Source organism: Cyanistes caeruleus, chromosome 8 (genome assembly GCF_971803275.1).
Source record: "Cyanistes caeruleus chromosome 8, bCyaCae1.hap1.1, whole genome shotgun sequence".
In the NCBI taxonomy this organism is placed as follows: Eukaryota; Metazoa; Chordata; class Aves; order Passeriformes; family Paridae; genus Cyanistes; species Cyanistes caeruleus.
The window spans coordinates 25,091,723-25,106,594 of NC_141708.1; positions in this window are offsets into that span (position 1 = coordinate 25,091,723).

Sequence of the window (14,872 nt, forward strand, 5' to 3'; positions counted from 1 at the left end):
TATAATAAAGAAATAATATGAAATTAATAAAAATGAAATGTGGAAGGCAGGTAGATTTCCAGTTTGCCTTGCAGGGTACTGGCAGTCGGATTTTGGAGGTCACTCAAGCTCTAGAACTGCAGAACATTTTGCTTCAAATACTATGTGTAAATGTCCATGACTTTAGGTTCTGACCCTTTATCTCCCCATACCCTGTGGAAAATTAGTATTTTTCTGTAGGGAAATGTTTTTCTGAGGTCTCAAGATTTTGAAATGAAATAGGATTGGACACATTGCCTGTCTTGTCTGCTCATCTCTTAGTCCCTCATGCTTTCTTCAACTTGCCTATTCCTACTGAATTATATCTGCCTTCACATGAAGATTGAGTTACACTGATTAGAATCAATCATCTATAATTGATGACCATGTTTGGTTTAGCTGTTTATGACAAAATAATTTCTTTAAAGATGCCAAATTTGTACTTTAAGCCCGAAGTGAATTATAGCTGCCTTCATTTAATTGCAGTTGTTAGGCTGTTTGCTATTCCAGCTGCTGTTTAAAAAACTTCTGTTGTGAGTTTGCAGTCTTGCAGGAAAAATTTTGTTCATCTAAGAATTTAGAGGGTATTTGATGGAGGATTACGTGACCAGCATCAGAAGGAGCATACAGCACTGTGAGAACGTGGAGTGCTAAATGTGACCCACAGAGAAAACGGTAAAGTAGCAGCCAAAGTTCATCTGGGGGGTTTGGTAAGCAAACCTCCTCACTAGTGAAATAGGATCATTTTTCATAGCACTTTTCTTTCCCCTTTGGGGCCTACCCAGACATCATGCTGTTTCTAAATTATTAAATTAGGTCTTCCTTGATCATCCAAAGGTCACGGTGCCTAATGTGTGTTAATGTGATGGAAGTGTCAGGCACAATTAATTCCAGTAGTAAAACATGGGTTTATAGTCCTGAACGCAATAAATTAAAGTGTGCTCTGGACTGCTGTAGTTGGGGAAATTTCTGCACCATTAAGGTCTGATGAGGAAGTTCAGGTCCTCCTTAGGTAGGAAGGGGGAGCACTGGGTGGAAAGTGGTAGGATATGCTTCACCTCTGTGATTACTAATCCTCCTCCCATCAGAGATTACACATCAAATGGACATATAGTCTCAAAATTCTGCTTTCCTTCTCAGGCAGAGACAGGCAGTAGTGTTCTACATGGTTTGCTTATTCTCTTAGCTGGTGTCTTTATGCTGAGAACATTCCAAGGCACATTTTAGGCATCCAAACATCTTCATTCTTGATTTTGGGAGGAGTGCTCGCTGTCAGACTCAGATCTGTTCTATACAGCTTGCTGCTGAATTTCAAACTCCTGCCATGAAAAATTCAGGTACAGATAGCTGTGGGTGATAGAAGTGGGTAACCCACTGGGGAGTAGTAAAACTGACTAAATTGGCATGCTTTGTAATCTGTCTAATGGGGCAAGATATTACAATTAACTGTAACCGTACCCATTTCCTGTCTGTAAACAGGAGGAAAAAAACAACAGCAGCAATAGGCAGAGAGAGATGGATCAATTTTAATTGAAAATTCTAGTAGCTTTGCTATTGAAAGACAAAAAATAATGTCTAATTGTGGTAAATATCACTGATAAACCAAAGATCCCAGTATAAACCCATTTACACTTACAGTATATCCTGAGCTGTTGAAAATTTAGGACAATGTATACAGAAGCAATTACTTTCAGTAGCAAGGAAGTAAACAATTTTCCTTTATGAAAAGTGATCCTTCTGGGAAAAATACTGCCCTCCTAAGTGGCCATTCAATGTTTTTAATAGTCCTGTATTATTCATGGGGAACCATTTCTCGTGAGTTGTGGTTTCATAATGGAAAAAGAGGAAGAAGGGGAAGAAGGAAGAGACTGTGCAAATCTTTTTTCACATAAAAGAAGTTAGCCAAATTTTGATGTTTGGCTTCCTCTGACAGAGGAATTCTCTTTGGTTGAGAGCAAAAAGGAAAAACCTTGAATAAAAACCTTCAAATCTGTTAGAGAGGAGCAAAATTCTAACTTCAGCTCGATGGTCCTTACTCCAGTATTGTGCAGTTTTCCAGGGAAATCTGCTGAAATATACTGGTGACACAAATAATGGCAGGAATGTTTAATTTTGAGGCAGACAAAGAGGCCTAGAAAACTTAGAGAGCAGTAGGCAAATCAGATGAGTGAGGCTGAGAAAGAGTAAATGCCACAGTGATCCCTTTGGGAGCAGTTAATCAAATGTATAAATACAAACTCAGAGAGAGCTGATTAGGGGATGGAAGTGAAGAATTGATGGGAGGGAAGGTGTAGTTAGGAGTGAGCATCAAATTGAACTTGACTGTGTGAGTCGATGGTGCCATGAACTGCAGTGTTGTAGTGTATAAACAGCAGAACTTGGTGTAGGAGGGCTGTCCCCACAGAGCTGAGCTTTAAACATCCCTGCAAAGCCCCTGCTTTGGCCTCTGCACTGGTAAAAATAGCTCAAATGACTGCTACAGCAACAAGGAGAATCAAACCTGAAAGATGTAATCAGAGTAACAAAAGTCCCTTTTCTCTCATTTGTGTAAAGAGTGCCTGGCACAATACTGCCATCATACAGAGCTAGAAAACAAGATGTGGAAAGTCAACCAGTAGTATGAGGTCATGCTGTTTAAAAAGGACAGTCTTTATTCCCTTTTCATTTGAAAAGCAATAAAGCTCCAGAATCTGTGGAGGAACCCCAACTTTCCTTGAAGCTTTTAGAATATTCAGTTCTAACTTTTAGCTCCAGTAAAAAGCAATCTGAATGTAGAACAAACGGGGAGGTCATGCTACACTGGCAACAAGGATGTTAAACAAGCCCTTCAAGTTATCAGTAGCAGCAGATGTTGGAGGCAAATCTTGCATAATTTCAACACTGATCTGTTTTTTAACAAAACCAGAATTTGAAAAAATTGTCTGTCTTTCAAAAACATGTTAAACCATTTGTTTATAGATTAAGTATTTACTGTGCAAAAGCTTGACTTCATAGTTTGATGAGAAATACAAGATGTATTGGTAGGACAATCTACAAACAATGTGGTAGATCTCACTAGGTTTCTCCTGCAAACTTCTTCTGGTTTGTGAATTTGAGTTTTGGGGTTTTTTCTTCCTAACACTGATACTAAATGTATTTATGAAAAACAAAAATGAAAAGGCCTTCATAAATCACAATAAAGCCCTATGTCTACCAGAGTGCTTCAGCAAGTTAAGATCTCAATAGTTTTAATACGTTAATTTAATTTTTCAATTTCAGAATTCAAAGTTAGGTTATGTGCACCTAGGTGATTTGCAAAACCAAGGCCATATTAGAGATGTTATCTGATTTATGATTAGGGATTTAACTTCTGTTGGGTGGGATGGTTTATATTCTATATGCCATTTGTATTGTGTACAGGATTCATCAATGCCATCCTGTTTAGGAGATTGGCACCATCTATGACATTCTTTAGTTAGTGTTCTGCAAAATTTTGTATGCAAGAGGTGAAATCACTGCCCTGTTGAGTCACAATGTAAAGTACCCCAACTGAGTCCTCTTTTCAATTCTAAGGCCAAATTCTGTTCTTCATGTTTTGCTTTGTTACCTTCTCAGGAGACAAGAGTTTGTTAAATTTCTTTGGTGGCATTTTTGATCTTAACATGCAGTCTGCTTCCAGATTCACAGACTATTTTTAAGAGGGTAATGAAGCCTAAAGGAAAAAGTGACGCTTATTGTCTGTAGGCTCAAAGACTATCGTGCAGGAGTCCAGCATAACTGGAACGTGCTAAGAAATTTTTACGTCAAAAGAAGCTGGCATCTGTTTACCTAAAAGTCTGACCTTGTTTTTGTGGCTTCTTATAAAATAGATCACTTCATCTCTTTCAGCTGTATGGGAGCTGTACAGAAAAAAATTGCATCCTGATGATGCTTTTACTTCTTCACAGAAACCTTTCCTAGTAGAAGTTTACCCAATTCTCCAGTACTGTGTGTTTCCAATCCTAGGCTGCGACCTGGCCCCAGGATGCTCAAAACTTGGCTAAGATATGTTCCAAGCTTAAAAAAAAACAGAAACAAAAAACAACTTTTTAGGAAATCTGCCCAGATTTCCTGAAAGATGCTCCCCTGTCCATCTTGACTGTCTTGACTTCCATCTTTTTGTGATGAAAGGTGAATTCAAGCAGCCTTGCTGATCTGGAATTCATTAGGTAAGGCTTATTGGTTTCCCCTCTCCAAATGGGATATTTGTGGGATAGCTGTTCATATGGCAGAGTAGAATGGGTTCTCTGAAGCCTTCCCATTCCCCTCAGCCCAGTGTGTCACAACAACAGCACTAATCTTTTTACTTCTTGTAGGAAGCCAGGATTGCAAACAGGAGCTTAAGACTACAAGGAAAAGAAACAGACTGCAGGTTTGAATGAGGCAGAGCAAGAATGTCTAAGTCTGCTCCTCTCAGGGCTGTATTTTGGCACTCTGACTCTTGGCCAGCATATGTCCCTGTTCAGCAGAAGGAATCATTCAAGCAATCTGTGCTAAGACTTGTCAAAGTCTAAATTAAAATGCAGCTATCTTATCCTGATGATTTTTTTTTTTTTTTTTTTTGTCCTAGGCTTTAACAGCATGTTTCCTGCTAGTAAATTAGAGGGCAGAGAGGCATTTATTTTGGTGATAATTGAGCTTATTGATTAGGTATTTTACATCTTGTGCATCTTCTAATCTATTAAATGAGTGTGTTTTTTATCATTTGCATCTTAAGGGAAAAAGAATCAAGTGGTAAGATGGCTTCCACAAAAGGACAGTCCCTCTAGCATAATGGGCTTTTGAAACAAATGCAAATGTACTTTTCTTTTTAATTAGTTGCATTTAGGATCGTGATTTTGTGTGTGCCTCTTAATCTGCAGAATCTCCACAGAATGGCATCAGACCTTTGTTCCATGGCTCTCAGCTGCACTGCATTTTATTGCAGTCACCTTCGTTATAAGAAAACTTCTTAATTATGCTCAAAATTCTTTGAAGTTGAGAACAGTGCTGCAATGAGTCAAAAATGTATATATGGTATTTTCCCAAATGGCACAAAAGTGAAAAGTACAAGGCGGTGTAGGAACATCTAGTGCTATGTAACTTGGAGAGTTTAGTTATTTCAGGGAGCAGAACTGTTGACTAGAATTCAGATATAAATTAAACTCCCTGTGCTGCAGCTGACTAGTTGAGTGACCTTAGGGAATGCCCTTACTCTTCTTACACATTTTCCCCTTTGATAAAATAGGAATAATGTCACTGCAGAGAGGCACAATGAGGTTAAACCATATTTTCCCTAGATGCTTGGGGATCCCCTAAGGAAGGGTGTGTATAAATGTGATTATTTATTCTTTCATCACTTTAATCTTTTGAAGTGCATGAGTGTTGCTAAATTCAGTCATTTTAGAAGCATTTAGGTGTCGTAAAATTACAGATACATTTTTCTAAATAGCAGTATAAATGATGTTTTGAACCTGCAGTTCTAAGGGAATTGGGAAAAATTTAAGGTTGCAGGTGTAGTGATAGCTATCACAGAAAATCTGTGACAGAATTTCAAATATAGTCCCCAAGGAGTGATGAACAGGGTCTTCAAAGAGCTTTAGGAATGAATTTGGCAAGCTGGTCTGCTTTGTTCACTTGGTTTCCTACATTTGTTCTTTGATCTTTTAATGTGCAAGGATTGGTATTTTAGTCTTAAATGCACTTTTGGTTATATTTGATTTTTAAGCTTGAAAAGTAACTACTTGAAAGAAAGCTTGTGTTTTTGTTGGCTTGTGGAGGGGCAGGTGAGAGAGGGAGGCTGAACATAAAAACTGTTTTCAAGAAATACTTGTGAGATGCTACAAAGCTGGCAGTTACAAAAATCCTCATATTAGCTTAGCAAGAAATGCTCCCTGTTGTTCAGAAAATTGCAACTTTTTAAAAGCACTCTGGCCTCAGAAAACAGCCATAATAGCCAATACTGACAGATGGTATTAAACACACAGGCAGGGAACCAACATGGTTCTGATACTTTACTTCCATTATAAGCTCTCTCAGTGCATGTCTCCTGGGTTAATTGCTTGAGCTCTCACAGAAGGAATCCTGGCTTCTGGTGCAGCAGCTTGTCACAAGATGTGGTAAGAAATCGCACAGGATTCTGAGCCTGGAGCCTGTGAATGTGTCACCCTGGTAACCGCTTGCACCTGCAAGAATGACTCATAAGAGATGAGGAGTTGGAGGGCGATTTTTCTTTTTCTTTTTTTTTTTTTTTTTTTGTAGCCTTCTGAGCATCAGAAATTCTTCATCAACAAAGCCACAGAGAATAAAGAGAAGCTTTGTTTTGCCATTTCAGCTGCTGGGTGGGCACGGCCACGGGCAGCTGCTCACGCTGTGTCCCAGCTCAGGGTGCTGGTGCACCGACCAAGGCTCCGTCTCCTTCGCTGCCCTTGCACTGTCCTGGGTGGTGATCACTCTGTCTAGGCTTGATATACAGGAAAACAAGACAGAACCTGTCAGCAACTGCAGTATTACATCTTTAAGGCTGTCAGGCACTTGTTAAAGAACAAACATGAAAACCTTGATTGCCGTTTAAGAAAGTCACCTCTCAAAAGTGAAGCGTATCTTAAAATTCAGAGTCAGTACTACATCAATATTGATAAACTGGTCTTTTATTCTGCAGATATCTTTCTAATCAGAATGGTATTTGTCCTCATACAAAGCTCATCTGATTTGAGGAGCAGGTGCTTATAAATAATATCGCTTCAGTGACTTTAGAGTGGAACAGACAATTAACACCAGCTGAAGATTTGTGCTTGAAAGTTTTACCAACCAGATATTGCTGTTTTGTAGCACCTTTCATCCGTGTCTCACAGTGATTTGCAAACACTAAGTTTCATAGCACCCCTCTGATGTATGTAAGTGTTGTTAGTCTTAGAAATGTGTGAAATATTCATGACAAAATTGGAGGCATTCAGAGCTTACCCCCCCTCACAAAATCAAAAATATTAAGGAAATGCAAAGTTATTTGAGGTTATCTGCATTGGAAAATTTGTCTTTTTCCTCTCTTTGCATGTATTTGTTCACAGCCAAAATATTGATAATATTTATGCAGAGGCTTGTTATTTTTCCAATTTTCATTAGGAGTGATTGGTTTTCTTTGTTTTATACATATATATATATATAATTGTTATATTTTAATGCTTTGCAGTTCCTTGTTAGCAATTCTAAATAGCTGTCCACTGTGAAAGGAAATCAGGTGGGTGTCTCCTGTCCTTGAGAAAACTGCATCTTTGGATAGAATTTATCTGGGCAGATTTATTGCCAGACTGTAATGGGAGAAGGAAGCTCTGTAGCAGGAGAATTTGCTGTTGTTTGAGTCCACCCTAACTGCAAAAGATTTTCTTCTTTATACCACTACAGGTATGGCAGCATTAGTAGTTGAGATGAATATTGAGGATTTTAAGGTGAATGTCCCCTCCCCTTGCTTTAATTCATACCACAGAGCAGTCACAAACCCCAAATTGGTATTTCTTTGGGATGAAGCTGAACTAAAAGGTGTAACCCAACCACAAGTGGGCCATCAGCTCATGGACCATGAGACTTGGCAGCAGCTGTTTTGTTTCCCAAAACCACTCGTCTTGCTCTGCACAAATGGGGGCCTACAAGTCCCAAATATGCCCTTTTTTGCCAAACTTTGTCTCAACTCCCTGATATTTTTGAGGATGGCAAGAGTTTAAAGAACCAATGCAGCTCTTATTTGTGTCTCTTTCACCCTGTGTGGTAGGGAGGGAGTGTAAGAGTGATTTGAGTGACCTCATTTTCTGCATTACATTTTTTTTTCTGTTGGAATATGCTTCATCTCACATAGAAGTCTGATTTGTTTATTCCCTGCACTATTTAAGCACTGATTTGTTTGTTTGGTTTAATAGATAGTTGAAATTGTTCTCTTTAAAACTAGTTTGCATGTTTTAGTGTGGCTCTAAAATGGTTTGGGTTTTGCTGGTCTAACCATGCTGTGGATAAACTGCAAATGTTGTCAAGATTGTCAGAGCTCTCTGATTTGATACAGTTTTTCAGGACAATTAATTAAGCAGCAGGAATTGGAAGTAATGGCTGCTGAAAAAATGGTTTTATTGGAGAGTTAGGACTGTCCACATAATTTTCTGGACTGGGATCTCACAAGTGTATAGCAAAGAGGACTACAGGGAAAATAAGATTCATGATACTGAATGATTCATTGCTTCCTATGTCTGCTATAATCCATATAATTTATCACAACTGTCTCTGTGAACTTTGTTCACTGTATTAGGGTCACAATGCTCTACACCCTCTATTTAAGTACTTGGGAGAGTTTTCTTTAGGAATAGTTGACTTTCCTAATGAAAATTAAGAAAAATAGAAGTTACGGCCATTTCTATTTTCAGGGCATTTTGCAGTGTGTATTTTAAGCTGGAGAATGTCCCTTCAATATGCTATATTATTCACTTGCTTTGCAAAACTTTGAGGCTGGAAGATTGAATTAGTGTGCAGAACACAGAAACAGAACTCCAGAAGACCAGGAAAAAATACAGTATTTTAGAAGTCTGACCTACTCTGTAGCTCGGTGTCAAAAGGAACCTCCCTATCCACACACACATCATAATGGAAATAGTTTGACTGTTATTTTGATTTGCTTTCAGCAAATGAAATGATAATGTAATTTCACATCAACAGGCAGATTTGTGTTAGGTGAGGATGGCAGAGGAGGAAAGGAGGCTGTGTAGCTGTGTGGACATATATGAATATCCTATTTTTTAGCCCTTTGTTTGTTTAGATATCTACTGGGTGGAATTTGAAGGGTTAGCAGAATTTGGGAGACATTTTTCCTCTTTGACAATTTACCAGTAATGCTCTCCCTGCAATGCTAATACTCTGCATTTGCCAAGAAAATTCAGTGTTTTGCGCTAAGCCTGCAGTGTTAAAAATAATTTTTAAAAAATCAATGTTATCCATTTCCTATTATTCATAGAGTGATAGTGGTACTGAACTTCTATTCCTGAAAGGTTGCAAACAGCTTTTTGGCAACCAATTGCAGATTTCCTTGGTCAGAAAGTAATGCACTTGCTGAAGTCATGTTTGAGCTAGGAATGGTCACACACTGCATTTCTACAGTGTTTTCCACCAGGCACTTTGGGACTCTGGCTTGGACTTGTCTGTGTCTGTAAGGTGACATCTCTCCACAGTGATGTCTGAGCAGCATTTTCCCATCTTGGAGCTGTCAGGTGATTCTGCTGAGAAGGATATATGTGAAATGACATCAGTTCATATACTAGACCTAGGGACATTCTGCAGAAATGTTCTGCTGAATCACCCTGGTAACCAGCCCAAATGCAAATCCCAGTTCTGTGTTAAAAAAGTCAGGACAGAAGGGCAGGTGGTTGTCTAACAAGAAGGAAAATCAACCTATCAAACCCAGCAGGGTCCAGTGGCATCTTGATGAGACAAGAAGGAGAAAAGCGGGGTGTTCTGTAACTGAGGCTTTGGAAGAGGAAGAAGAAACAAGCTCAGATACAAGCTTTCAGCTCCCTAGTACATTGAAGAGGCTGTCACCCAGGCAAATATTAGGCAGAGAAAATCAAATACATATTGTAGCTGTTGATTTTAAAGAGCAGGAAGACAGAAAGTTTTAATTTCTAGTAAGGTCCACATGGTCGGTGTAAAATTGTGTTGTACCATAATCATTAATTTGAGGAAGAGTGTTGTGTTTGGATCTAATCTAGTTAGAATCAGTTCCCTTTTTAGCTACTACTGTATTTTAAAAAGGCAATTTTTCAGCCCTTTGCTAATGTAATTTATCACCTACATCCGTGGCTCTGGCAAGATACTGGCTCTTGTGTTATGCATAGTAATTGCTGCTGCCCTCCCTGAATTTACTCTGTGTTTTTATAGCTGGGCTACTTCTGCTCCCAGATCTGCTTTTCTGGCAAGGATATTATAATGATGCACAAATGTCAAAATTTTTCATCACATGTAACAAATCCAGTCTGTGATTCTCCCTGTAAAATGAGGCATAAAGACACTTGGTATAAAGAGTGTTATAGCCTCAAAATGAAAATGTAAATTTGAAGTATTAGCTGGGTAGGGGAATGACATATAATAGCATAGCTCATTAAAGATCAGGTACAAAAAAAAATGGCACTCAGATCTCAGATTAAAAGCTAGTTACCAGTGACTGCTGGATGCATAATTAAAGCAGATTCTTTTCTGACTTCAGTTTATGCAGGATGATTACAAATATGTGGTATTTGAGAAGTTTGTTCACATAATAAATAATTTTAGGCTTCTTTAGCTCTTTTAAGAAAAAAGGGCATAGCATTAACATAATTTAGACACAGAGGTCTAAGCTCAGTTCTTCAGCCTGAGAATCTTAGTCTAATAAATCATCCAAATTTCAATATTTACCAATTATAATTTATAGTTACATTTAAGTTTGAGAGGTCTGAAAATTAAAATACAGCTTTGATACATTAGTAGCTTAAAAGCCATCAGCCAGAGTAACTGCAGTAACTCTCCTTATGGATAATGTAATAGTAAATCCATAAGATTTAAATCTGTAGGATTTACCAGGACTTCCAGAGCATCTTTGTCTCATTGCCACCCAGGCAAGCTCATGATGTAGAAATTTCATTGGAAAGCAATACTCCTACAAAATATTACATACAATGAGTTGCATATAGAAAAGTTCTTCACCTGAATATTAATTATAAAAGCCCCAAGAAATCCTGTGTACATCCTTGATATACATCTTTCAGAAGTGAGTGCAGAGTTCTTGATCCTATGGATGACAAGTAATTACAATTCTTTTGGAGCCTTACTATCTCAAATGCTCATAGAGAGAATTTGCAACCTCTTTGCTTATTGTTGAAAGTGAAGTTCTGGTGTTAGGGCAGCAGAGATCCAGGAATTGCAGTCTCATCATTAATATGAACATCCAGCTGGGATTTAAATCCCAGCAATGGTGCACAAAGGGTAATGCATTAAAGCTGAATTCTCATTAGTGAATTGAACCTTTGCGTTGTGGTAGGTGCAAAATGTCTATGCTAGCTGGAAATTAAAGGAGCAAGAGTAGGAGAAAATGAGCAAAGCTTCTGAGAATGTGGCCTTGAAAATTACAAATGTGTTTGTTCAGGAAGATATTTTTAACAAAGTGCTTAATATACCAGTCATATCAACTCATTTTCCTGCAGTTTGGATAATCAAGGCTGGAACTGTTTTAATCTCATCTCCTCCTCTTGCATTTGCTGGCATAGATACATATATTGGCCTGAAGACTGTTCTGTTCCGTAGAACTTATAGTCTTCTGACATTTATTACCTTTATGCTATAACAGAAAAATAAAAAAATGTACTTAGGGTTTGCATAACAGAATTTTGTCTAAAGGGGAATTTGGTTTTAATTTCTTTTACCAAATGGGTCTACAGAGCTGTGGCCACAAATTAATGAAAACATATAAGTTGCCATATGAAGTAGGTGTATGCGTATTTGCCAGCCCACACTGTATCTCATGAATAGGGAACGTTTTGAAGCCCACAACATTTATGAGAGAATTCACTTCATTTTTCTGTATTGTAAGCTTAGGCCTCTGACTTCTCTGAACTTGGGTCAAAATAATTGTTCTCTTCAGAAAGACAGCCATTGCTCATTGTCTGACAAGACAGTCAACACTGACAGCTTGGCTAGCCAAGGGAAGAAGAAACAAAAAAAGGAAAAAGTTGCAGGTTCTGGGAAATTTTTCCTGTGTGCAGCTCAGTTCAGGACATGCATGGTTTCACAGGTAGAAAAAGAGTATTTCGTCCTCAAGCATATGAATGCAAATGATCTTCTAGCATATATGGAAAGTATGGATATCATTTTGTAAGTCTAGCTACTAATCCAAACTGAAAATTATTTACTGTTCTGATCTCTCCATGGGGAAAAAGAAGGGCTCCAAACAGCTATGCCTGAAATATCAAATCTAGAAACACAGGTGAGAGCTGATATCTGTACATCGATTGCACTCTGGTACATTGTACCATCTAATACTGCTCTGTTTTGACATGTGGCTAATTGTGGCTTTTAGGAACAAGTGGGAAAAGCCAAGTGAAGCTCACGTGTGTGTCATCTGTCAGCATGTTAATTAGTGTGTAATTTATCTACTACACACAACTCTTCAAAGTGAGGAGGCTTTTCTCAAGGTCCCTTCTGATGCAGAGGGCAGTGATGTGCACAGAGACTGTGCAAGCTAAGTAGTAACAAAATTCAACCCTTTTAATCTTTGAAGACCTCTGACACTAAGGCTCTGTAAAAAGCTAAAAAGATTCTGTTATCAAGTCACTTTTCTACAGCTGAAGGCAGTGGAGTTTTTAAGGATTTATGCTGTTGTTCAATAAAACATATCAGTGTTTGTTTATTTCCTTGTGCCTAAGACTGTAAAGAAGCATTTGGCTTCCTGTCTTTCCAGAATGGACATCCTTGTCCTACAGGAAGGAAGCTGAATAATTCAGGTGGATATTCTTTTTTTTTTTTTTGTTCAATGAATAACTGAGCTACTGATCCATAAACTGGGTTGTGACCACTTGTACCATTGTATTTCATGTGCAGCATCAAACCAAGACACTGATTGGTACCTGAGGATTGACCAGTAGTCTTGAATTGACAGTGGTGGCATTGTTATTTTCACTGTCATGTAAAATTATAAATGAAGATATGAGTGATGTTCTACAGTGTTATTTAAAACTGTTGATAAGTAAGTGTTATAATTCTGTGTACTTGATGTATTGCACCTCATTCTGGTCTATCAGTAGAGTCTTAAGAAGAGAATGAGAGGATCTTCCTTTGAGAAGGAATTTGAATTGGATGCCTGTTTGGTGATATACTTCAGCATTGTACTGGACTTGACAGCTGTATCTAGTGTCATCTTTGGTAGGTCACATCTCAGGGGAAAGAAATTAATATATTTTCATGGGGAACTTGCACCTCTGAACAAAATTTTCATTGTGGGTAAGGTGACACAAAATGAGTTAAATAGATTTGCTGTGGATTTCATCAGAGTGAACAAGATAAAATCTGGCCCAGAGCCCAACAAATGTTCCAGAACTGCCCACTTCCTATGAGATGTGATACCATTTTCACTGTATTTGATGAATTTATGCAACAATGAACTTCCCTCTTCAGAGGAATCTTTTTTGAGCTCTCCTTTATGAAGTGCAAAGGTACTCTCCCTTCCTTCTTATCCAGATCCCATTTACAATGTGTGAAGCTATGACATTTTATTCTTTATGTAAATGTATTATAGGGAAGTAAAGCAAATAAAAGGTAATGAGAAGATGAGCTTTGATGGTACTGTGGAAGGAGTGCTGTATTTCAGTGAAACAAGTGACAGCCAATAGTGCTGCCCTGTTTTATCTTTTCAAACACATTTTGCATTTAATTCTAATGCTCTGCATTCATTCATGTACAATATGCCTGTTGATAACAGGTTTATTTAAAACTCATTAAAAGTTATAAAAAAAAAATGAGATCTGCATAGAAAAAGGCTTTGGTACTTTGTATTTTTTCCTTCCTCCTTTTTCCAACACCCAACATTCACAACACAAGGCTAATGTGGTAGATGTCCATCAAACTTCTCTTGTCAGTATTTCTCAAAAACCTTGATGTGAAGGAAGCAGGCGTGGGGTCCAGAGCTGCCAGCTCACCAAGGCTGGGAGCCTGAGGCAATCCTAGCTGCCCTCATTGGGAATGGGTACCATGAAAAAGGGCTTTCAGCATGCTGGACAGGCCTCATGGTCCAGTGGTCATTATTTCTGAGCAGCAGCCTTTGGTGTTTGTTGGAGGTGCCAGGCAGAGGGCCCTGGGGGGTGACTGTCAGCTGGTGTGCAGGGCAGCACCTGCTCTGCTCCTCCGCTTCCGCTCGCCCGAGTTCCCAAATCACCCTTGTGCTTCTGTGGAAACCCTCTGGCAGCAGAAATGTAGCTTTGTTTTCCCTCCTGCTCATCTAGTTTTTGGCTGTATTCCTAATTCTGCTCAGGAGGAGGCATTTGAGTAACAGTTGTCAGAAATTTGGGGATGTGGATACCTGCCCATTTGACACTGGGGCAAAAAGCGTGAATAAACCATGAGGTGTGTTGGTCATGCCAAAGTGTCTAACAGCCTTTTCATTGCTGCTGCTATGCAGTAGATCTTCCATTATCCATTGAGCTATTTACACTCTAGTATATGTATTTATGCCACAGTATGAAGCTGTTTTGTTGAAAACACTGTAACCTCTTTAACCTGCTTGCCTTTCCTAGTTATCATATTTTTTAATGATTTTTCTGTGATACAATAGGAAGCAATGGTTGCCACAGGGACTGCAATTTTGAACAAGCAGACATGTAGTTGTCACTTTGCCATCTGAGGGCAGAGGGACAGCACAGGCAGTTCCATGAGGAACGAGGGGATGAGAGTCATTCTGTCCCTGCAGTTGAGACATCAGTTTTCTAGCAACATCCTTCTAGTTATACCATGTTTATGGAGTAATTTTTGCTGCATGCTTTCTGGAGGTCAAAGCATTAGATGTTGTCAGCTGGCTTGAAGGAATAAATGTTTTGCTTTTGAAATTACTATATGGAAATTTGTGAGCGCTCTGCTGGCAGCAGAGGTGTTGTGAACATGTTGTCTGCAGACTAATGGGCACAGCACTCTGGGACCTTGCAGTAGGTCAGCTGTGAAAAGTCAGGCTTATTAAGGAGCACACATTTCTCCCATACTTGGAATCCAGGTATTGACATGAGTGCTCCACTGAACCACAAAGCGAGTCCAGGGCTGTTGGCATTTAACTGGGTAAACACCTTCCATGGGCTGAAGGAGGAGATGTTAG